Raw genomic sequence first — 24,960 nt, 5'->3', positions numbered from 1 at the left:
GTTAACAAATTATTATGGGTTATTAATTTCGACGAAAGTCTTAAACTATGTGAATTTATTTTATTTAAATTATGCAAAACAAAATATTGTACAGCAAACGTTTAAAAAACTTCATGCTCTTAAAATGATTTTAACTGTGAACAATAAAAATTATTCACGTTAAACTGTGTATCAATAAGTTATTCAATAGGAATTTTCGTAAATGCAGTTTAACAACTTGAGATTTCATTTATTATAAATAAAATAATCTTTTATATTTTTTGTTGTGCATAAAAAAAAATCAATACGTTTAGTATCATCAATATCAATACCTATAAATATATTATATATATAATAATATAGGTATAGGTATAGTTCTTTGTTGTATTCAATCGTTTTTAAATGTGTAAAATAAATCATTATTTTTACGTTATCCTTATAAAAATACATAAGTGTTTTATTCAAAAATATAATTTCGCGAGGAAATACTCATGTTTAGCATAAATCAGAGCTGGATATCAAATCGAAAACGGATTACTGAAAAAGCTTTGATGGTGAACTTTGATATATGCATACTAGTATTGAAATTATTTTCCATTAAGTTTTCTGTACACGAAGAATAGACTTACACATAAACCGATATTGGGCTTTATTTTGTGTGTTTTTTTTTTTTTTATTAGAAAATATAATTTATATATGAATACATAAATACGAATCCATACAATAATATGTTATAGCCAAATCAATAAAATAAAATATTTTGATATTATAATATAATGTCAGCTGTACTTACAGTTAAATAATAATAAAATATTTTTTGTATGTTTAAATTATGTCTCTAGTTCCTATATTTTCAAAATAGTTGTTGAAGTACAAAACAGTGTAAGTCTTACGTATATAAGTCGTATCATTATAAGTCATTAAATTAAGTCTGAAATATTTTCTGGAATTTATTAGTAATTTATAAATAAATATGTATACATATTCGTTGAATCAATTAAACTGTCTATAAAATATGAAGAATATTATTGGGTTTCGACTTTTATGGGTGTCAATTAATTTAAAGGTGTAAAAAGTAAATAAAATAGATATTTAAAATGGTTCATTCAATTTTTATAAATCTGATGAAACCTATAAGTAACCCAAATAACTTGTAAGTTACAATTTCAAATTTTTTCTATGGCATTGTAAAGTTAATTTTATTATTCTCATAACATATATAGCTAATAGTATAGCCACAGGGCCTGTTTCTCAGAAAAGCCCTTTAATGGTTTCGAAGCAATCAGTAACTTAATTTTAAAATGTACGATTGTACTGGCTATTTACGCAATATAACAATTTTCCAATATCTCAATACTATGGCAAAGAATTTTAATTGTTGTATTTATATTTCAATTTTTAATTTATGTCTATTATTAAATACATAAAAGTAAGTACTAGAAGCATAACTTAATTTTCATGCCAATTTAAGTATTTTTTAGTTAATAATACTCAGAATACATATATGGTATAAGAGCTTTTTACTCCACAATACTTAACTATTTCTTATCCAATTATAATTTTATTATTTTTCTATTTTATATTACAAATATTATAGCAATGACGTAACATTAAATATATATCTTAAATAAATAATTTTACTGAATAAATCGAATTATAATTTATTAAAATTATATTGAATATTTAAAATGTATAATTATCTAAAATTTAATTTAATTATGTGTGCGATTATATTTTAATTATTTAGACCTATTTTTGTTCTCGAATACACATGTAATATCGTTGCTTTATAACAGTAAAAAGGGCGTTGTCTTACTTATTTCTTAAAAGATAAATTACACACCCACAGCTTTAATATTAAAAGTCAAATAGTTTATATTTTACTAATTATTTTTATTTTAAGCAATATGGTTGAACTTAATTATATTATTGTTTAATAAGTAAAGAAATATTATATGAAATTATATTTTGAAATGTACTTTAGTATGAAAAATAAAACAATTTTGATGAAAAATAAAACCCCCGGAGCTGTAAGATTTGTGTTACTATCAGTTCTTGTTGAAATAACGTTTTGGTATTCTATGAAAGAAATGGATGTAGTTTTTCATATCTTTAAGTACCTACCAATTTTCGTTTCTTCGTAGGGATTTTGATATGAAAATTGTTGAAAAATAAAAATATGTATCTAGTGATAATTTTTTATAAAAAAAAAAAAAAAATCGATTGAAATTCAAAACTGTAAAACTCTTATTTTAGCATTTGTTTATAGTTAGATTACATGTATGTATAAGAAAAACCTCATAAAAATAATAATACTTTAATTGTTTATCTATAGAAAAATTTGAAATAAATAAAATATGAAAATTGTATACAGTAAATAAATTTTTGTTTTAAAACAATTAAAAATGTACATTTTTAATTTATTCACTAGTTTACTGCATATGATTTTTAAGTCAAAATGAAATGCAACCAAAATATGTAATATGTGAAAATCAATTTTGTTTTTAACATATAAGTTAAATTAAACATACATATTTATCCTAGGTAATTATTTTTTTAATCCTGGCACAAAATGCTTTTTACTAAAAGAGGTTACATAAAATTATGTAATACTGTATATCACTAATCACTAATAGATATTACCCATAAATATATAATATGGGCAGTATACATAATATCAATAAGGTTTATTCTTAAACAATAATCAAACAATTATAGATTGAAAATATGATATATTATAAATAAAAAACAAAACAGAACAAAAATAATTTATACTCATATCTGGTTAATAAATCATCAAAAATGTTTCATCGTCACGCACTATCTGGGTAAATGCATAAATAGTAATACATACCAACGTGTATTACATTAGTAACAATACATTTGATTATAACATAATGGTTCCCATGCATAATGTAGGTAGATTTCTGTAAGCCCTTTCTAAATACAAATATCCAAAAAATAAAAATATGACGATGAAATGAACAAAATTATTAAATCGGCGTTAATTTTGTTTTTAAATGCTCATAAACGTATAAAAGACGATATAGAAATTTGGTATTTTCACTAAATATTTATATATATTTATATTACTATGTTTAGAACATGAGATAATTTTCAAAATATTTTAGCTTGTTTTGTGCTATTTATATACCTTTGAAATTGTTGACATTTTTTAGTTTTTTTTTTCGATTTTGTACAAAAAAATGTAAAAAATGCTCGAATATAAATACGAAATTTTTCATACATTTTAAACGAAAATTAAAAAGTTACGCGTAATGTTGTATTCGTTTTTCATGCGCAATTGAAGGTTTATGGTATATTCAAATCGTCAAAATGTAACGATTTATCCTTAAATTATTATTATTATTTTGTTAATTAAAAAACAAATGTATTAATCGTAGTTGCACATATCTATCACTAAAATTATTATTTTATAAATTATGTTTCAAGTACGAGTAACCTCGGATAACGACCGATTTTCATACAGTTTGGCAAATCACGGCTATCAATTAAATTGGTTTTTTCTTTAGTTTAAAGTTATATACCTACATGAACATAGGACGTATTTACATTATTATACTGTATGTTTTACTGACTTATAACTTATAAGTTGATCACAATAATATTACAAAAATAATTATTAAGCATATATTTATATATAATGTATGTGATTTATTTTTGGAAAAAATTAATTAATTTTACTGTATTACTAAAAAAAAATAAATAAATAATAATTACCTATACAATTATAACTTAACTAATAAATAAATATATTCATAGCAATATAGGTTGACTAACTGTTTTCATCCAGAAGCTTTTATGGTATGCAACGATTTATAATTATATTAAAATTTAGCTCATCCAATAACCTACATAATAACCGGGTACACTGGGCACCTAACATAAAATATAGCTACTTCCTCGGTTTATTATTATTATAAGTTTCCTATTAAGATGGGATACGGTTATATACAATTATATCTTTTATTATTGAAATAATATACGAGTACGAATTTGAAATTTCCAACAATATGTTTATTTATTTATTTATTTGTGTTAGTAAAATATATATTTGCTAATAATCTATAGTATTTTAATTATGTATTTAAAATAAAAATTCAAAAGTAAATATAAAGTATAAAAAATTATGTGCTTATTATTGTATTTTTATAAAACTAAATTATAGATCCTGGTGATAAATGTAGGTCCATTGATAAGACTTATCATATAGCTACTATAAATTTGATTTAATTAATTATATTATACATCAGTTATGCGTATATTTATTCCGATTAGAGTATATTTAAATTGATTATTGTAGTTTATTTGTATTTATGATTTCCACACGTCATGTTATATATTTTTCTAGCTAATTTTAGTTTTTAAAATCAATACATGACAAAGCGACATGTATATAATATACACGTGAGAATAAATATAGGTAAGTAATTATTATTCAGCTTTAGGGAAAGCACCAGTACATACAGTACATGGGCGGAGTCATTACAATTTATCGACAAACGCCTGAATGTATGAATAATTTAAGTATAATATTATATTATGAATAAATATAAATATATATATATATATATATATAATATTTATATATAAATAGATGAATAGATAGGGAAATACAAATATAATATTATTACGGTATACGAATGATTTAGCCACGTTAATTATGTAAAGATGGAAATTAATGAGTAAATATGATACAAAACATAATTTGCCATTAGTTATTATACACGTAACAATGTGGAGGATTTATTATAATTGTCTCAGACGTTTTCTTGAACGTAAAGGACGCGTTGGCACGTATCGTGTTTGGGCTAAGAAATAATGCCGAAACATAACGTGCATTTTAATAAACATACTTACCTCTTAGACCATAAATTTGAAGTGTAACAGTATGGTCGTATAGATGAATAGTTATATTGATTTCCTTTTTCAGGTCGTTTGGGAATTATTTATACGAGCTTATCGACGATCGGACGTCAAGGGGTGTGCTCGGAAAAATACCACTTTCAGTCTAGTTCATCACAGTACACGTGTGTTTAGTAAAAGTGTTCGTGTGACTAGGCCGATAGAAGCACATTAAAAAATGTCTTTATTCTTAAATAATTGAAAAAAAATATATTATAAATTATATATTATGTTACACAAAATATGGGTACCGATGTACGATATTGTATATTGTATATGCCTGTAAAAATTGTAATAAATAATTTGGTATTGAGGAAATCAATTAAATTTTTACTACCATCGTATATAGGTAAATTAACAAAATATTGCAGAATTAAAATAAATAATCGGAAAATAATTATAGCCATAATAGAGTTGTAGTATCATAAAAATTTTAATAATAATAAAACTTTTTAACACAAGTTTAAGATTTTTAAGATACTGCGTGAAGAGAGAAATGGATTTGTTTTGCAGTGATGTTTTTTTATTTACTTTATTTCTGGAGCACACTTTTGGTTTAAAAAAGTACTCCAAAACTTTCAAGTAGTCCTATCTATCGATCGGAAATCGAGTCTAGTCGTTACTTTTGAAAAGTAATTTTTCGATTATCTTAGTAACTTTCTTGAGCTACGAGCAAAGAAAACTAAAGCAAAGTTTTAAAGAAATACAGAAATTTAAGCAAGCGTGGTTATATAATAGCAAGCGTTTTTCTGAATCGTTTTTCAAGTACGATGATTTATCAGTAGTTATAGAAATGATATAAAAACATCTGCATCAAAATATTGAATATTGATGAAAAATTAATAAATTTGAATAAAAAAGGATGTTTACTTTTACAAAACTCGAAAATAATTTTTAGTTAGAAAGCTAATAGTTTTTTATTTTATAATTATAGCGAAAATTCATTGAACAGATATACATTTTTTTAATTCATTTTTTAATTAAAACGAAGTAAATATTATTCATCTCTGATATATATATATCATTGTTTTTGTAGAAACTAATGTACAAAAAATAGTAAATATATAAATAATAAAACTGTTATTTAAAATGTACATATTCGAACAACAAAACATTTTTTTAGTAAATTGTAAATATCACAGTTAAATATAAATCCTCGAGTTTTATATCAAAGAAATGTTAATTTTATTAAATCCATAAACAGTTTAAACGTTAAAAATATATTTGTTAAGAAAAGTTATTGAATTAAAAGTGATTTAAGAACTAAAAATTAATAATATAATTAATCTTCTTCAGTCAGCTTTTGTATTCTGTAAGACGATTAGTTTATATATTTTAATAATTTTTAGATCAAAAAGAATCTGTAGTTATTCTAACGTTGACAACTTTTTCTTTTCATTTAAAAGTAAAAATATTAATTAATGAATTACTTTTTTTTTTATCTAGAGCTATTTTTTCAGAATATATTATTAGCATTTAATATTTACGAGTACTATGCTTATTTCATATCAACTAGAAATTGAATTAATAATTTCTGAAATACACACTATAACAAAAGACAATTTAATAATTTAAAAATTATATCTAACAATTAATAATAATTAATAAACATTATTTCTTATTTGGAATTCGTATTGACAACAAAATAAATTAAAAAGCTAATACTGAAGTTGATTTTCATTATTTTTTAATAATTCTAGCAAAATCAATTATTTAATTAAGGTGACTTTCTGTCTTATAAATTATGTATACATTTTATAAATGTTCTCTATATTATTTTAAGTTATCTCAGAAAAATATGTAGTTTTCCATTTTTATTATTTTAGTTAGTTACTTAGTAATAGTTAGTTACTTAAATGCATTACATAACTCAAACTAGGTAATTCCAAGAATCTTTTCTCAAACATTTTTCCGAATGATTATAAATTAAATAGTATTATATATATTATATATATTTAAGAATACCATGCTCTGCTTGAAATAGTTTTTAAACGTGATGATTTATCATTAATTTCAAAGCCAAACAAATAATATACAAATTCAAATTGCGCTTACGTAAGTGAAATGAAAAGGGTGCTTACTCCTAATGTTTTTCGTATATTATTCGTGTTAATGTAATATAAGTAGTGTTAAATATTTGTATTAACAATTTATTATCACACAAAAAAAAATTAAACTTTGCTATTTGTGTAGAAGTCATAATATCGATATCATTGTTTGTAATTTAAATAAATTAAATTTACATTGCCTACAACAGATTTTTTCTTATATTTCCAACAGCAATGATTGAAGTTTAATTTTTTTTTAACCTATTACTCAATCAAAGACTGTTAATAAGTAAAAGTAATAGTTTGGTGTGTTTTATTCTTACTGGAATTTGAGTAAAAACAGTCACCTAATTATGTATTTTCCAATAAATTATTTCGTTTTCTAAGTTCTATTCATCTACAGTAGACGTTATTTCTATATAGAATACCTATCTTATGCTAAATAACAGTATATTTATTTAAGGCAAAAGTTTTTAATTACTTGTTTAATGCAGGTTGCTGTGTGTTCACAATGATAAAATATGATATACCAGAATACACTACATAACCGTATGCATAAAAAAAAAATAATATCATATAATTTCTATCATTATCATAATATTATAAGTTAAGACTAACTTAAACGCGTTTTGTTGTTGTTTAAAATTGTTTTGTAAAAGTGGATAAACAAAATTTCAAATATTATTCACAAAGTTATATATTGCTTAAAAACAAATTACCTTTAAAATGTAATAAAACTATTTAAGTTCAATTTTATCTTATTACCTATAGTGGCGGACAGGTTTATACACTACTTATTAGACCGAATAACTCAATAAAGAACCTCATCAACGAAAGACAGAGATATACGAAAGTACATTTTAGTTCTGGGAATTCAAGGAAATTTAAATTAATTTAAATAACATTAATCCTGGAGAAAAATGTTTTTAGTTTTTAACGTTACATATTATTCTGCCTACTGTCACGTCTTCCACACAAGCTTAAAATAAATTACCTTGTGAAATTCAATTTTTTACGATTCATTATTATTTTTTCATTTTTTGATTTAAATTCATGATTTTCATTTAATATTGATTTATTTGACGTGTACTATTTATATATTTGACACAAACTAGTTCAGTAGGGCTCATTAGTTATTTATTTCAAAGATGAATAAAATAGAATAATATTTTTACTAACTTAAATGGATATTCAATAATAAAATTATAGTGTTTTCAACTTTTCAAGGTTTGAATTCTACGAATTAAGCACGCAAATGTCATTTTGTTCGTAAATTAGATACTAAAATATGTATAATGTATAATATATTATATATTAACTGTCTACACGTTATTTTCAATAGAACTTATGCCTAGAATTATGTGACTGCTTTAGTATTTATTTTGCTTTTACTTTGTTCTACTTTATTGCTTAAAAGACAACGTATCAAATACCTATAATAGTACTATGTGAGTTCGGTAATTAATGAAAACAGTTATTTTGACATTTTTCAAACGTATAAAATAGGTACGTATAGTTTGACATAAGTTTGATACGACGTAGGTTAATATTATACTAAAAAAAAAAATTATTTATAATCAATGTAAATTCTTTATTTTGTTTCGGCAAAAATATAATTATGTTTTCTGTACTCTCGATAATAAACAGAATCCTTTTGATAATTAACTCATTTTTTTAGGGCTAATTTTATGGCTGCTAGATGTTGTAATTATTTTTATATTATAATGACTCAATTATTTCTATTATTAAAAAGTACTTCAAATTCAAATAAAATCAATAACGATAATATTTTTAATTCGTTATATCGATTTTTCAAAAATTAACTATTTAATTTTTTTTTTTTTTTAATGAATTATAAGTATATAATAAGTATATAATAGTATTATAAGTATCACTTAACATATCTCATAAAATTAACCTAATAATAAACAATAAATCACACACTATGTTAACACACAGTACAAGTTTAGTAAGGTAAAGTGAGGTCATAACCTGTCTCGCTACCACCTCATTTTGTCGCCTGCTGTTTACTTCGCAAATTATTTTTGTTTATTATTTGTATATTATTTGTTTGTTTGCATTATTATTATTCAGTTGTAAATTAATCATTCATTTACAACGTAAATATGATGTAATGTTTCGGTTTACCTAAATCTTAAAATAAATACAATTATTTAAAATTATAATAATTACTATCAATAATTTTGATTATAGTTATAATTTAGCGTTATATTCTAATATTGATTTGTAATTTTGTTTTGAATTATTTTTATTTACAATTAAGTAATAGGTTCATAATTATGTATGCAATTTCATAATGGATTTTGTTGGCTGAAAACTGTTTTGTATACGAAGAAGTGAAACAAGAGCTTCCGAACTGGAAGAAGGAGATGGCGTTAGAGTTCTTTGAGGAAAACGTCAAAAAACTTGTACCACGGTTCAGCTCACCTTCCTATAATGAGAAAATGACTAGATGCGTTGCAAAATAACTATATATATATGTGTGTGTATATATATTAATAAAACCATAAAATGTAATTATTTTTTTTAATACAATTCTTTTAAAAAATGAGAAAAATTGAATAAGTACTCTTATTTTCTAGAAATTCTTTATAATTAAATTACATTGTTAATTAATAAAAAAAAATCGGTGAAATGGGATGCAAAAAATTTAATTCACCGAAATGGGAACTGACTTATAGTAAGAACGTTACCTAAACTCACCTATTAGGTCACCTTTGATTGGACTTATGTATTTTTGAATTAGATATTGAAGTATGTAAAAATAACTCAAATATTGTATACACAAATATTTTTCTTAAAACAAGTATAATAAAAATGTAATGTCTTCATTTTAAGTTATATAAGTAGGTAGACAAACTATTAATGTTCGTAGTATTTATTATTAGTTTTTTTTTAATTTTTAGTTGGTTGCATATTTTTATGAATGAAAACACAATTTGTTGTAGATATTAACAATTTTATATTATAAAAAAATGCACAACTCTTATAATTAATTATTTTAAATTGTATATAATAATTAATAAAAATGGTATTAATTATTTTTTCTAATCCTATTTCAGATATTTTTTTTTAGTATACTAAATATTTATTAAATTATAAAATTATCAAAAACTTTTTTTAAATCTGATATTATTTTTACTTAAATTATATGTATACGATTTACATCACGTTAATAAAGGACCAAATAATGTTTTAGTTTAACGATAGAAATTGGAAATCAAACTTTTAAAGTCTGACACACCCATCTTGTGACCTTTTCTGGTGCATTAGTTAAAATGTATTTAAAAAAAAAATCACCACTTCTACTGAAATTGCAATAAAACACTGTGGTTGGTTTGACGTTATATTCTATGTGTTGTTGGTATATATATATATAAGTTATATAGTCTCGAATCCCGAGCCTGCCATTTTCCGCAAGTAACTGAGTACAAATCTACTTCATATCATAAACCCATTAACAATTTCATATGTTCATGGAAAAAAAAAATAATAATAATACGATTTTTTTAATGATGTATTCAAAATTAACTTTAATAAATTATATTAAGACCTATTTTTATAGATTCCAGGAAAGGATTTTATGCCCAAAATGATCTAATCCAATATGGTTAAGGACGTGATAATATTTCGCAACTGTTATTATAGCATCGTTGTTCAGATGGCGTAAGTACACTTTACTCTGCGCGTAATATATAATATCCGGTCGAACAACAGAAATAATGATTGAATGCCTCTTTCATCTTCTATATTCACATAACTGATTACATTTCACTGGAGCTACACACGTCAAATAGTTGCGAAATGTTGTAGGAAACTTTACAATTATTATGACCAATATAATTATCTTCTAAATAATTAGACTCCTGATATCTTACTCTCGTCGCCATCAGAGAAAAATAAAATGTTTATTAAAGTAAATTATATTTTTTCAACGTACTTTTAATTCTTTACATTCATTAATTTCTATACGAATATTGCGCCATGTAATACTAACTATTTTTACTCTTCATTAAACCATTTCATAATCTGCTTGGCTGTTTTTTAAATATACACAATAATATTGCTGAATGAAAAAAAAATGTACTCAGAAACAGGAATAATTTTGTTTGAAAACTACGTAAAAAAAGATATTTTTTAAAGAAAAAAATGCGTTCTGCTTTTATTTCTCTCTCGACGAAAGTATGATGCCCGAGGATAACATAAAACGGTAGATATTGGTTCAGTTGGGACCCCCAAGGTAGATTTGGTAAACCTCTAGAGAACATGAATTGACGCTCACTCGAATTTCGGTGGAATCCCCGACCAATATTGATTCAAAAACACATTATACTTTACGAAATCGAAAACAATCTTATGTATGATAAACTATGTTCGAATAAGGTATTACTCTGTAACACTCAATTATATAAATGCATGTTTTTGAATTTTGTAAATCTGTATGATTTGATTTGTTTCATTTTTCAAAAATAATATGTTTATTACCCATAACATTCAACATAAAGTAAGTAACGACAGCATTTATCTCACAATTATTTAGATAATTTTGTAATTTCTGTTTTAGTATAGTAAGTTAAGGAAGATAATTTTGATTACTTTTTTTTTAATTTAAAAATATTTTATTTAATTCATATAATAAAAACCATTAAAAAATTGTATTTCTTAAAATATAATTTAAACATTATACTACAGTACAAGAACAATATTTTAAGATAGTGTTATTCACATTAAACGTTTAAAAACAAATTATTTTAAATGAAATGTACTAGAGATTTAAACATACAATTTATAAATCTATATTGAGTAATATTTGTAAGGTAACCAATTTGATAACAGTTTCTGATGTAAATTTTGATAAAAATGCCCCTTTAAAAAATATTATTTGTGCGTAAAAATATTATATATTGATATATTTCTATTTAAGGTCAGTAGTAGGTACCACTAAAAATGTCTTATCAATACGTTTATTATACAAAATTAAAATGTAACGTCACGAAATGTTATAAATAAAAATGGGAATATTAAAAATAGGTAAAATAAAATGTCTTAAGTGTGTGTGTGTGTGTGTTATGCATTTTAATTTATTATTATACTCATACATAATATGTGAATAGATGAAAATTATTATAGTCTAATGACTAATACCTAAAGCCATGGACTAGTCACGCAATCTCAACAAATTACTATAATATCGTTTTACCTCATCGTTCAATTTTCTACCACGAAGACATAACTAAGGGTCACTATCAACATTTTAATCATTAAATATAATATTATGGTCTCAAAAATTAAACATATAACTAACTAAATATGTTCAAACCATAAATTCGAATTAAGAAAAAAATGTAGGTAGTATGAACTACTTACGGTTCGTCAATCGTAAGAAATATACGGATTTGAATGCAAAATATGATACACAAATTATAGTGAACCTTTGAAATATGTTAAATAATACTTCAATATCTTATAAAACTTGGTATCATAATAATAAAAAATTACGCTAATATAATACCAAATACATTTTAAGCAACAAGTTGTGTACACTTTTATGGAATTAAAATACAACTTTTACAGATTTCTAAAGTTAAATTCTAAGCTATTCCATGGTAAAGTTTATCATAGGCTAAAATAATATGATTATTCAATCATAGTTTATCGATTTTGTTGGGATAATATGTTCCTGTCTATTGAGTATCGATTTCAGTATAAGGTCAAGAGTTGATTCGTCCTAAAACAAACAATAGTCTTGGTTTATGTTATAATAAAACGATGAACGCAGAACCTACAACATATCCTTGTTCCCATGAGTCATTGTGTGTTACACTGTAAATATTTTTATGTTACAATTATTTTATTGACTGTGACGCAAGTTATAAAAAATATATAATATATACAGATTAAATATGCTGTTATTAATTTATTACTATCATACTAAAATACGATTTTATTGTGATTTAGATATTCCGGACTGTAAAAAAATATTGATAAATTTAAATAATATTATTATTTACTATTATTTATAAATAATAACTAACATAATAACTATAATTCTTAATTTAATATTTAATATACCTATTGTATAAAAAATTGTTGGCTAAAAAAATTAAGCTGATAATAAATTAGATCAAAAAAATCTATAAGCTGTTAAAAATGTCTAAATCAAATTTTTAAAATACTTATTGGTTATTTTTTTAAAAGTAATTAGTAATTGATGTGTTTTTTAATTTTGAAGATTATATCATTATTTATTTAAACAACAAATATTATAAATAAAATAATGTTAAAAATCATCCATTTTCCACTAAAATATTTAATGCGTAATGGTGAATATTGACTACAGGATACACGATGAACATATAATATATTAAAATATTATTATGCTAATACTCGTAATATATTAAAGTCTTTATAATGTATAACATTTGTATATTTATGACATGTGTTAATTATTGTATTATTTTAAAATCGCCACATTAATTACTATTAAATGACTAAAACTCTATAGTTGAGTGCAATAATTTATGTAGAACGATCGAAGTATTTTTGATGAACAATTAACTGTCAGAGCTACAAAATGTTTATCTAAAAGACCCAAACTCATTACTTTTACGCATCGTAAAACAAGCTTATAACAAAATAATTAAACCTAAATAAAATACCTTTTACATTATGCAATTTCCAATGGTTTAAGAATATTTGATTTTAATTTATCGCTACTTTTTTTTATATTAAAATTTAAATAATATTCCACTTTTTTGAAAATACGATAATATTTTCATAAATAATTAAATGTATATTACATTTTTATTTAATCTTCACTATCCTTCACACTTTTTTTTTAAATTATAAATAAATATTGCTCGATGTACGTAATATATAGTTAAGTTATTAATGTTATTATAATCAATTACATACCTATAACAAAAAAAATACAATATCAACACTAAAAACTCAAACTAGAAATAAGATTATTCGAAAACCTTAGTAAAACAACAACTGACAAGGGTGTATGTATAATTTCTTCGTGATAATATTTAAATAATTAAACAAATACTACTGAATACATACCCATTTTGTACTGTCGATCGTTGTTTTATGTGGCTTCAAATTTTAATCAAATATGGTTACGCCAACACGCACTAAAAATCTATCACACTCGCAAACCACGAACTAACGCGTTAAATTTCTATTGCACTTCCATAAGGTACCGCTACTAACTTATAAACAGACTAATATTAATCGTGACATCAAATTTAATTGTTCATTTCCATCATAGCTCCAATACGCCATACAGTGTGTTCGGAAAACGAAAGAATCGTCTAAAAACATACCATTTCAACTAGAAATTAACTACTACAAACACAAATTTATCTGTAATAGCTGAATTTATTGATTGGTTTGATGATTTATTTTGTCGTGCGAGTAGATATGCAACGTATTTTTTTAGGTACTTGTCATATTTAATCGTAATTTCACATTTCTCGATTGAACTTGAAGATAATATTATTAACTGTTCCTAACAAACCTTGTCAATGCAGTTATGAATATTGTTTTATATTCTAATAATATCGTAAGGAAATATGAATTATTTGTAAATCAAATCGATCAAAACACGTACGTTGATCAAACAAATGAAAAACAACTTACTATATCACCCTGTATGAAGGTAGAAAGTAACGCAACGCGTAGAATAATGACAGTGTGCGTATAATTTTATTGTGTATGTGTACATATATTCTACGAAATATGAACGAAAGACTTACAACGGATTTTACTTTCAAACGCTTTACTCTGCCGTCGCTGTGCTGTCAGCGTCGGCTGTTATGAATGAAAATTAGCTTGCCGTTGTTTTGTAGGACGCCGCGCGCCGGTTGAATATAATATTACGTTATTGTGGCATTTCGCTACCACTATGATATATAATGAAAAACCTTCACAGACAGTTATGAAAAGGAAATATTTTGTTAGTGTAATAATAATAATATAATACATTATAAACTCAGAGTAATCCTATACGAACATTACATGTAAAGATTTATTTACAGCAATTTCCTCGTCAATAAATAAATAATTATAAGTCAGCTAAGGGTCGCGTCCTCGGGTATATTCCTCCATCTGTAATTTATGTCGTTTTACCTACTCTAACTGCCGAGCATAATGTCACTCTAAACACTGTAAAGGAAGGCAGGTTTTTCACAGTAGTTTCTCTTCAAAACAGAAACAACAAATTATTTAAACTATAATCATACAACAATACTTTATTTGCAGTTGTATAACAATACAATTTAACATTGCTTTTTAAAATTCATCAGAAGTAAATGGAAAGAAAAAATATATAAAATATTAACAGAATTTCAGTCATTAAGCAGTATTCGTTATAGTTAATTATATCGCGGAATGACGAAGTTATTTGTTTAACGACGACCGGTGAATGTTTGATATTTTACTATTAACTAAAATACTAAATATCTTAAAGATAATACTCACAGTTTAAAATATCTATAAGCAGGAATGGTAGGTAATCATTACAATGGAACTTTCTGATGACAAATGGAGTAATTATTTTATAAAGTTATAAATTATAGTATAAGTTATCTTTTATATAACCTGTTTAAGTACAGTTAATACATTTCAAGATCCTTCGATCTCCACAGTTAATTTTTCTTTGCGTATTTTATTATTTTTATCGAATAGCAATAAATGATTATTGCGTTATTTTTTTTTTTAATTGTTTTTGTGAATTTTGAGTGTAGTTTTTTTATTTTAATAAACAATATAAATATTTAATTTTAATTTTAAATTCGATTCCCGTTAAATCACATTGAATTTGATTTAATAATATGTAAATAAATACGTTAAAAATTGTTTTTTGAATCAAATGATAACTTTCAATTATTGTATAAAAAAAACAGTCACAGAACATGATTGGTTTAATATAAAAAAAAGTAATATTTTCATAAATATTATTGTACATATGACATATATAATGATATGCAAAGAAAAAACATAACAATAATAAAAACTATAAATCTAATATTACTCTACTGACAATACTGACATCAGAGTTAAAATTAAAAATGTATAGCTTATAGTATAAAAATAAAATAAAATAACAAATTATTCACCAATATTTGTTCTAATAAGATTTTTATTAATTTTAAGTAGCTGAGGAGTATATTTGAATAAATTTTAATTTAGTAATTAGGTATTCTTTTGTTAAACATTTTAAATATAAAAAAATGTTAAGCTGTCAATTAAATAGATTGAGTTATGAACCATATAAATTATAAGTTGAATATTATACATATATATTCTTATACAATAATATAACTCAATACTCACAGTAGCTCATTATATTGTTTTTTAATAACTAATTTATTACTATCTAAATTAAATTAATGAAAATCTACTTCAATATTGGATTAGAAATAAAATAGCAATTTTGTTAATAATTAGGACAGTCTCGAAGAAAAGTAAATATGTGTTGAAATCGAAAATATCAAATGTAGGGTGAGGAAGGCAGTAGATATATGAGTTAAGCTCCAAATTAAAGGCATGAGCTGGTAAACGGTTGTGTATCATCCTTAAGCTGGGCAAATGAGATATTATAAAATACCACGGGAGAGATTACAGTTAAGAAAACAAGGAGCCTGAGGAATATCAGTCGTAATTAATTTATACCAACCAGACGAAGTAAAGTTGACCGTCCATCAGAGCTATAATTACAAATTCTTGATCTTAATTTTATAGAGGACAATTCACCAAGCATACTTACCATTAATGAATTAATGAACTTCTAATTTTTGTAAAATATAAGTGTTTATAAATTAATTTTGAACGTGTATCTTATTAATTATAAAACTATAATTTTCAAGAAAAAATTATAGTTTATAAGATATAGGTTCTATGATAATTTGAAACATATAGGTAATAATAAATGTAAGTTTATCATTTTATATTATCTGAGTATAATAAGTAATAGACTAAATCTTATAAATACTTTATAGCTTATACTAAATATTATTAAGAACTAAAATTATTCTTAGTGCATATACATTAATAACACAAAAACTGCTCGTTAAAATATAGATTTATATATGTCAAAATTTTTAAAAAATCGTCTGATAAATAAAATTAATAGTAAAAAAGGGTGATATTTAATTGAAGAAAAAACTAAGTTTTTGTTTACACGGGATTATCTTTAAACTAAGTAAAATTTCTAAGAATTTGAAAATATTGTGTTAGTTAAAAATTCCAAACATTAAAATATGTATAAATATATTATTTAAGTATAAAATAAATCTGAACAATTTGACGAATCCCCCTGTATAGTTTGTATGTTTAAAAATATTATCCAGTAACTTATATCTACGATCAACCTACTTTGAATATTTTCAGTCCAGAGATCAATGAATGAGGTCCTGAGATGAATATATTTGTGTCCATAGAAATTATACGATAATTGTAAAGCAATTATTGACTATTGATTTTCCAACTAAAAAATATAATTAATGATTTTTTTAATAAAGAAAATGTTTTTATAGGATTTAAATAAACCAACATTTTACTTAGAATTCCTATCGCAGTAATGATAATAAAGTGTATAAATATATTATTTTAATGTTCTCGTACACTAGCATTTAATGAAGAAGATATAGTCGTTCATTATTTTTCAGCGTTTTCAAAGCATTTGTAGATGCTGCAATTCATATTATTATGTATTTTATCAAACATATGATGTCTAATGTACACATTTGTATGGTTCGTTTGTCCTTTGATACAATATTTCCTATAAATATCTTACAAAAATCATAATATGGACGTTTCATTTTCAAATCCAACGTACTACATAAATATAAAATATGCTTGTACGAATCGCCTTAAATAAACATGATTATTGTATGTATGCTCCAGGTATATAATTGAAAAGAAAATTATTTTATATGATTGTACATAAGTGTCCTTGAGATATACGACGTGCAGTGAATGCGAATGCTTGACACATCTCATTATACGGACACTTCCGGTCAACGGTCTTTATTAGCGAGCGAGAACTGAGAAACACTAGAAAATAGGAAATAACGTATACCAACAGATACATCAGATAAAAATAAGTATACAGCTGTAAAGAAACACGTATTTTCAGACTTTCCCGGTGTCTTTATACTTTAATACCCGAGTTGAAAAATATGTCACAAACACATAACATTGTCGTCCCGTGGCTATTCCGTGAAAAAATGATCCTATACAATTTTCACAAATTATACTAAGGTACACCTCAAAGGCTATACTCCAAAGCTATACTTATCATCGGATATTTGAAAACTCAAAAGACTATATTTATGATTTCACTATAATATTTTGGCGCGTGCTTTAAGTTAGAGAATCACATTATAATGTCTAAATTGAATATGTAATTAATCGAACTATTACAATTATTTGAAAAAAATATACTTTATCGTTAAGCAGATAATACGATTGGACGTTAAATGATAACGTTATAGAAATGATGATATAGTATTAAATTTAACTATTTTTTTAAAACTCATTATTTACATCATAAAAGTATAATGCAGTGTGATATGTAAATACAATAAAAAAAATCGTTTTCTTTGACTCTTAAATTCCTCAAAATCGAAATTAAGATAAAAAAAATATAACCTCTTAAATCTTAATAAATTAATTAAATGTCCAATACAATTCGACATCGAAAGTGGTGTAGTAGTGTAGGGATAAAAATAATCCTGAATAAATACCTACCTGTCCAAGTTGATAAATATTAGTAGGCTGAATGGGTTTATTCAGAGATAGTACTGAGCGAATTGGAGAGAATATTAACACAAAATAAAACAACTAATTGCCAACGGTTTACTCTCATATTTATTAAATAAATTATCCCTAAACATTTTTGTTTTCATTAAACAGTTTTAAAAATGTAATTAAAAGTTTATTCATTTAAAAAAAAAAAAAAATATATAAATGGTTAGTGGTTCGTTTTTTAGATTTAGTCGCTGACATTCAATGAAAACGAATTAAAGTTCAAGAAGAGAATGTTATTTTTAATTGACTCTAGACTATAATTTTTTAAAAAATAATTAATATTTCCATACATAAAAAAATCGATGAACTTGCTTGTTTCATGTAGTAATTTATTCTTCTAATAATGATATAATTAGTAATTTTTATGATTTTGCAACACTTTAAAAAAAAATAATTTTGCTTATTTAATACTTTTGAATCGCTATAATATCATTTTACGTTGGATCTTGTATTTATTTTTCGAACTTTTTGATCGTAGTCTAAAAATATAATCATCACTAATTTGAAGTCTCTACAGTTGTTCATTATTGAGTTGTAACAAAAAAAATTAAAATCAATATATTTTCAAAAACTGGTTTGCTTAAAAATGTCTATTTTTCTCTATTTATTTATTTATTTTCTTAATCATTTATAAAATGACTGGGAATACTTAACTTTTGATTTTCCTTTTTTCCTCTTCAAAAATACCAACTAGATCTTATTTTTGCCATGAACCACACTCAATGTGTAAAATTGAAGCATTTTTACTGCTTCTAAAGGAGGCATTATACATTTGAAAAACAAGACACCCATCTTTGCAAATCTAAAACATTTATAGCTCCTTTCAGAATCTTAAATATATAAATATAATTATACGATAATATTTTCACAATAGACAATAAAATTTATTAAGTATGGCAATTTTAAACATGTCTTAAACCATTTAATTGTATAAATTATAAGGCCGAAACAAATAACAACTGTGAAAATCACCGAGCTATTACGTAAAAATAAATTATAAGTAAATATAATATTAAATCATAAACAGTTTCAAAGTTTACTTGAATTATCTACTTAAATTATATATTTTACGTGGATGAGATTGTGGAGCTTTTACTAACTCGATTTTATCGATTTTTTTTTTTTGTATAAATTACAAGACGGGTTTTCCTTGATAACCAGAAAACATCAAGCATCTTGCATTTCCTATAGGTACTTATCTCTTATGCTTTTTTAATTAAAATAAGGAATTTGAATACTTAGTTACATTGTTATCTGATTAAAGATTACATTTAAATATTTTTTTTTCATTATATTTCTAAAGGATGATAATATAATGTTATACTAGAAAATTGAATAATATAAAAAATTATTAGCATAGTATTTATTTCATTGATATATTTTATACTATTAAATTATATTTTCTTGATTAATAAAAGTTAATTAACTTTTAAACTTATATAAGAATATGACACTTTTCTTTATACACTATATTGTTTCACTTGATTCGTGGATATTATGTTTTATTTTGTTCCACATATAATTTTGTAACTATACTAAAAATAAACTGTATATTTAATTTTTGTTCATTGATTTTATAGTTTACCACCCTTAATATTAAGTGTTATTTAAAGTAATTATCTAAAAATTGAATTAATATCTATGTGAGTTAATAAGGATTTAGGTCTTGTGCCATGGTAATACTATCAGGGTTAATTAACTTATAATCTATAGCGAACCTCTCATTATTATTGTGGAATCGGTAATGATGTTACTTACTTTAACAGGATCTATTAATTATATAATCCTTTTAAATTTATTTATAATTTTCAGGTATAAGTTGAAAAATAATCGTATTTAACACTAATTTAGACTTTTAGGATTTAATTTATTATTAGTTATTTGAAAAGTTAATTTATAAAACTGATATAAAAAAACAATTAAAAACAGTTTAAAAAGTTTTATCATTTAAATCTACAAATAAATAAAGTGTGAAACCTCACTTGTAATGATACAATCACAATGAGTTAATGGCTTTTAAAATATAAATAGTTGAATTTAATTAGCTATGTGAAACTTATGGCGTATTTCTAAAATAATATAATACATAGTTTAAAACCAAAATAGTCAATAACTAAAGTACTTCAGTGTCTTTACCTACTAAAGACTTTTTTTTTCTATAAATTTAAAACTACAAGATTAAAAAAAAATGATAATAATTTTTATTTTTTATTTTATAATTTGATAAAGTTAAACCAGTAAGATTTTATTTCAAATTTAAGCAGTTCTTTTTAGTGCTTTATAACTAGGGCTCGGATTTATATGTATCTATTTATGAAACCAAAATATGTATTTACGTTAGTAAAATGTGTACATAAATATGTGCTAAAAAAATCAAAATATGTATTTTACTAATATGATTTATTTATTAATATTTAGTTATATAATATATCCATATGAGTTTCTAATGGAAAAAATTATATTTTAAATAGTAAAATTATTCAAAAAAAAGGTGTTACAAATTATAAAAAAAAATTAAAAAATTTAATTATCTTGACTACAATTTATGATAACAGCCATTTTGAAATTTTGAAATTCAAAAGATCTTCGATTTGGTCATAAAATTGTCTTATACTGGCTAAATGATCTTTCGGCTTCCATTTATGTTATTATTGGACTGTATTGCATTTTGACTATGTCTGAAGGAGTAAGTTATATCTACCGTAGATTAAGTTCAATAATTGGTACTATTTTGTTACTATGTTGTACTTTTGGAAATTAGGGAAATTGTTTGTATTGAAAAATACAATCGTACATAATTAATAATTATTAAAAAAAATCGTAAATGAACAAATTGTCAAAATACATAGGAAAAATGGAATTATTGAAAAATATGTAAAAATATATAAAATAAAATATAGTTAGTTCATTGGAAATCCCTTGAAACAAATTTATCACTCACTTAAATTAATTTATCAAGTCACAGTAAAAATATGTGTTTACATATAAATCCGAGCCTTATTTATAACAGTTATAAACGTAAGGACATTATTATCAGTGAAAAATTATACCTTTCGTACTTTCGTAGTATGAATAGTATTTAGTTTTGCAATGATTATTATAATATAGTTTCAGTAGTTATTCAATATTAATTTATGGGATAAAATTGAATAATAAATAAAATAATATGTTTAACCATTTATTCGTCAAAAAATGTATTTTTAAACTCCAGTAAACTATTAATTGAAACATGGTACACATTATGCTTTGCATTTTAAGATCTGATTGATTATATCAAAGTTTGAATTGACGCAATAACTATTGCGAGAAGCAACGTATTTTATCATAAAAGTATCAGCATTTAATAGTTGTGTTGTGAAATGTAAGGTATCAACTTTAAACTTAAACAATGTTGTTGCATAATAATATATTTAAAGCCAAAACCACCTCAACAAGGTTTAACATTCCGAGAAATTCATTAAAGCTTTTGTTGTTTTGGATTCATTATTACCAAAGCAATGGAATCGATAAAGCTCAAACAAAAACGCGTTTTTTACTCGATCGAAAAAACGATTAACGAAATTTCGGTAACCTCGTATGTAATCAACGATATTTCCAATAGTCAATAATATTACGTCGTCAATGAAGACGTTCATATCGACCGACCGATTGATTGCCCTCGATCGTTGTGTGTATTACATATTATTACTACATCGTCGTAGAACTCTAAATTACGTGTTCAATTTTAATTGTATCATAATATTATTGTTATCACTACAATGTTATTGTTAGGTACCTACCGATATTTTTCTACGAAGGACAAAGACACCTTCACGGGGTGCGCGAGAAAGACACTCAGACAAAGTGGGGTACCAGGAAGGCCACCTCACTAGGGACTACCTATTTTATCGTCATCCTAAAACCGTATAAAGTGGTCGTGTTTAGTAGGTGCAAACATTGATCATAATTTATACAATTTTATTGGTTTTATTATTATTATTATATTTTAGTTAGATAGTTGTTATTTTTTAATATATTTTATACTTCATTTTTGAATAATTACGCATAAACGTATCTATGAAACGTATTAAAATTTTAATATTTTGATAATAATTTTGGTATTATATTGGTGGAACTCGTTATAGCATACGGACGATTGCAGACAATATTATAATCGGGTTTGATATAAAGTCGTGTCTCGAACGCCATACGCGACGTTCAAAATATGTTCGATGTGTAATAAGGCGGACGTATACCGCGTATAATATTATTTTATCTCCCGTCATCGGAAAAAGCTCACAACCGTTTAAATCGGCGGTCCCCGGGGGGGCTTCCGTCGTACTTGTTCTCGCGCGGTCGAGCTGCCAAAAACGCGTTTGTTTTCCGGCGGACGTCCGTCGGGAATGCGCCCGGACCGGATATCGCCGCGGACCGCGGAAACGGCGCACGGCGTGCATCGCGGCGGTTTGCCATACGCGGGTGCGCCTCTATATTGCGGTGGTCATCGACCGTGTTGTCTTACCTGTGTCGTGCGTAGTCGGCTACACGGCGGTCGTGGGCGTACGCGCCGACATTCGGACGTCCCGAGTCAACGGGCGACGATCATGCCGTGATGGGGACGGGTTCGACACTGACGCGGGACGGCGGCGGAACAGCAGATGACGACGGACACCGCGCGGACCGGACCGAACGAGTCGTGTGATCGCAACGCGACGTTACGGCCGATGCCGTTTGTCGGCGTTGTCGTGACGACAACACGATCGGAGGACGGACAGAGTACGAGACGAGACGGCGACGGCGACGGAAATACAAAAACTTACGTACTACCGTATCACATTGTGTACAACGTGACTTATCGTCGAGTAATAAAACCGTATAATATTATAGCGGTCGGCGCGTCCGATTTATTTGCACACGATGCGCGGCCACATGGTACGCGTCGCGACCGGCTCGGCGAATAAGGAGAGACCGCACCGCGCGACAGTCAGCGGGTTTCTCACGTGTTCCGCGGGTAGTATGATAGTAACAGGCCACGCTGGGGCGAAACACGCCGGCGGAGGTTTTTCGCGTAAACGCGCCCGATCGGACGTGGCAAACGTTTTATTATCGCGATCACCACCGCGCCAACATCGCCGCCGCGCACCGCCGCCGCCGCCGCGGTCGTCGTCATTCGAAAAACCCGCCACGTCACCGTTAAACATACGCCGTCTCGTTCGGACGGTATATATTTTCCGAGCTCGTCGACAGGAAAGTCTACTACTACCCCCGTGTTCGGGGCCACGAAACGAATACAATGATAATATGAGCAAAAGACGCGACATCGGTGGCGTGTATAGAAAAGAATTTCAGGGGAGGTTAAAAAAAATTTCCATTCTCAAATTCCGATTAATTATACAATCAAAATCAATACGCCTGTACCAACCACACATTTCGGGAGGGGTTTGAACCCCTAAACACCCCTGTACACTGCGCGACATACATTCGTCGAGTCGCGATAACCCGAAGTTGAAGGGAGATGAAAATCAGCTTCGAGATACGTATTAACTCAAATCTATATTATTTTTTGTATAATTTAAAATTATCGGGGAATAAAAAAAAAATTCGAGTTGTCAAGTCTTTCAAGTTATCGAGGTCGGGTTATCGCGTCTCGACTGTATACACCAAATGAGAAGTAATGTAGTATACATTTAATTATACGGATTCTTTTATCATTAAACGCTCATTATTTCGTTGTGTATTGACTTTTATTAATTTTTTTTTTCATGCTTTTCCCAAACTGTATCAAATTTTTATTATTTTTCACCCTTTTATTTAATAATGAAACCACTATCAACTTTTGATTTTCAAATAACAACCTATATTTAAAATGTACTAAATTTAATAGGGCTATTTTTTTATGAGTTTTTAAGTTCAAATTAATATTTTTGTTAATTTTTAGTGGATATAACTTGTCAAAGTTGGGCGATTTTCGGTTTTTATAACACTTCTTGTATCATATCGTATATGTGACAAATACGGACGCAGTGATACACTTTATAGTTGCCAACGCCTCACAGCCGTAATAACTTGTAGGACAAACACCTAAAGACCTCAAACATAATAATTGTAACGATAAAGTTTATAAAAAATAAATTGCTCACAATTTTAAGACATTTTAAATATAGGTTGAAATTTGAAAATCAAGTTA

At 25.6% G+C, this 24,960-nt stretch overlaps 1 protein-coding gene across 1 annotated transcript in view; it reads right to left on the bottom strand.

The window, feature by feature from the left end:
* The window catches only part of LOC113559200 (potassium channel subfamily T member 2), a 155,949-nt gene extending 132,259 nt beyond the window's left edge, over positions 1–23,690 (bottom strand). The window contains exon 1 of the mRNA XM_026964826.1: positions 23,296–23,690. The gene's annotated coding sequence lies outside the window, so the exon portion shown is untranslated. The remainder of the gene's footprint in view (positions 1–23,295) is intronic.
* Between the last annotated feature and the right edge of the window lie 1,270 nt (positions 23,691–24,960).

This window comes from Rhopalosiphum maidis, chromosome 1 (genome assembly GCF_003676215.2).
Source record: "Rhopalosiphum maidis isolate BTI-1 chromosome 1, ASM367621v3, whole genome shotgun sequence".
Taxonomy (NCBI): Eukaryota; Metazoa; Arthropoda; class Insecta; order Hemiptera; family Aphididae; genus Rhopalosiphum; species Rhopalosiphum maidis.
The sequence above is the reverse complement of the archived record's forward strand: the minus strand, read 5'-3'. Positions and strand labels throughout refer to the sequence as shown.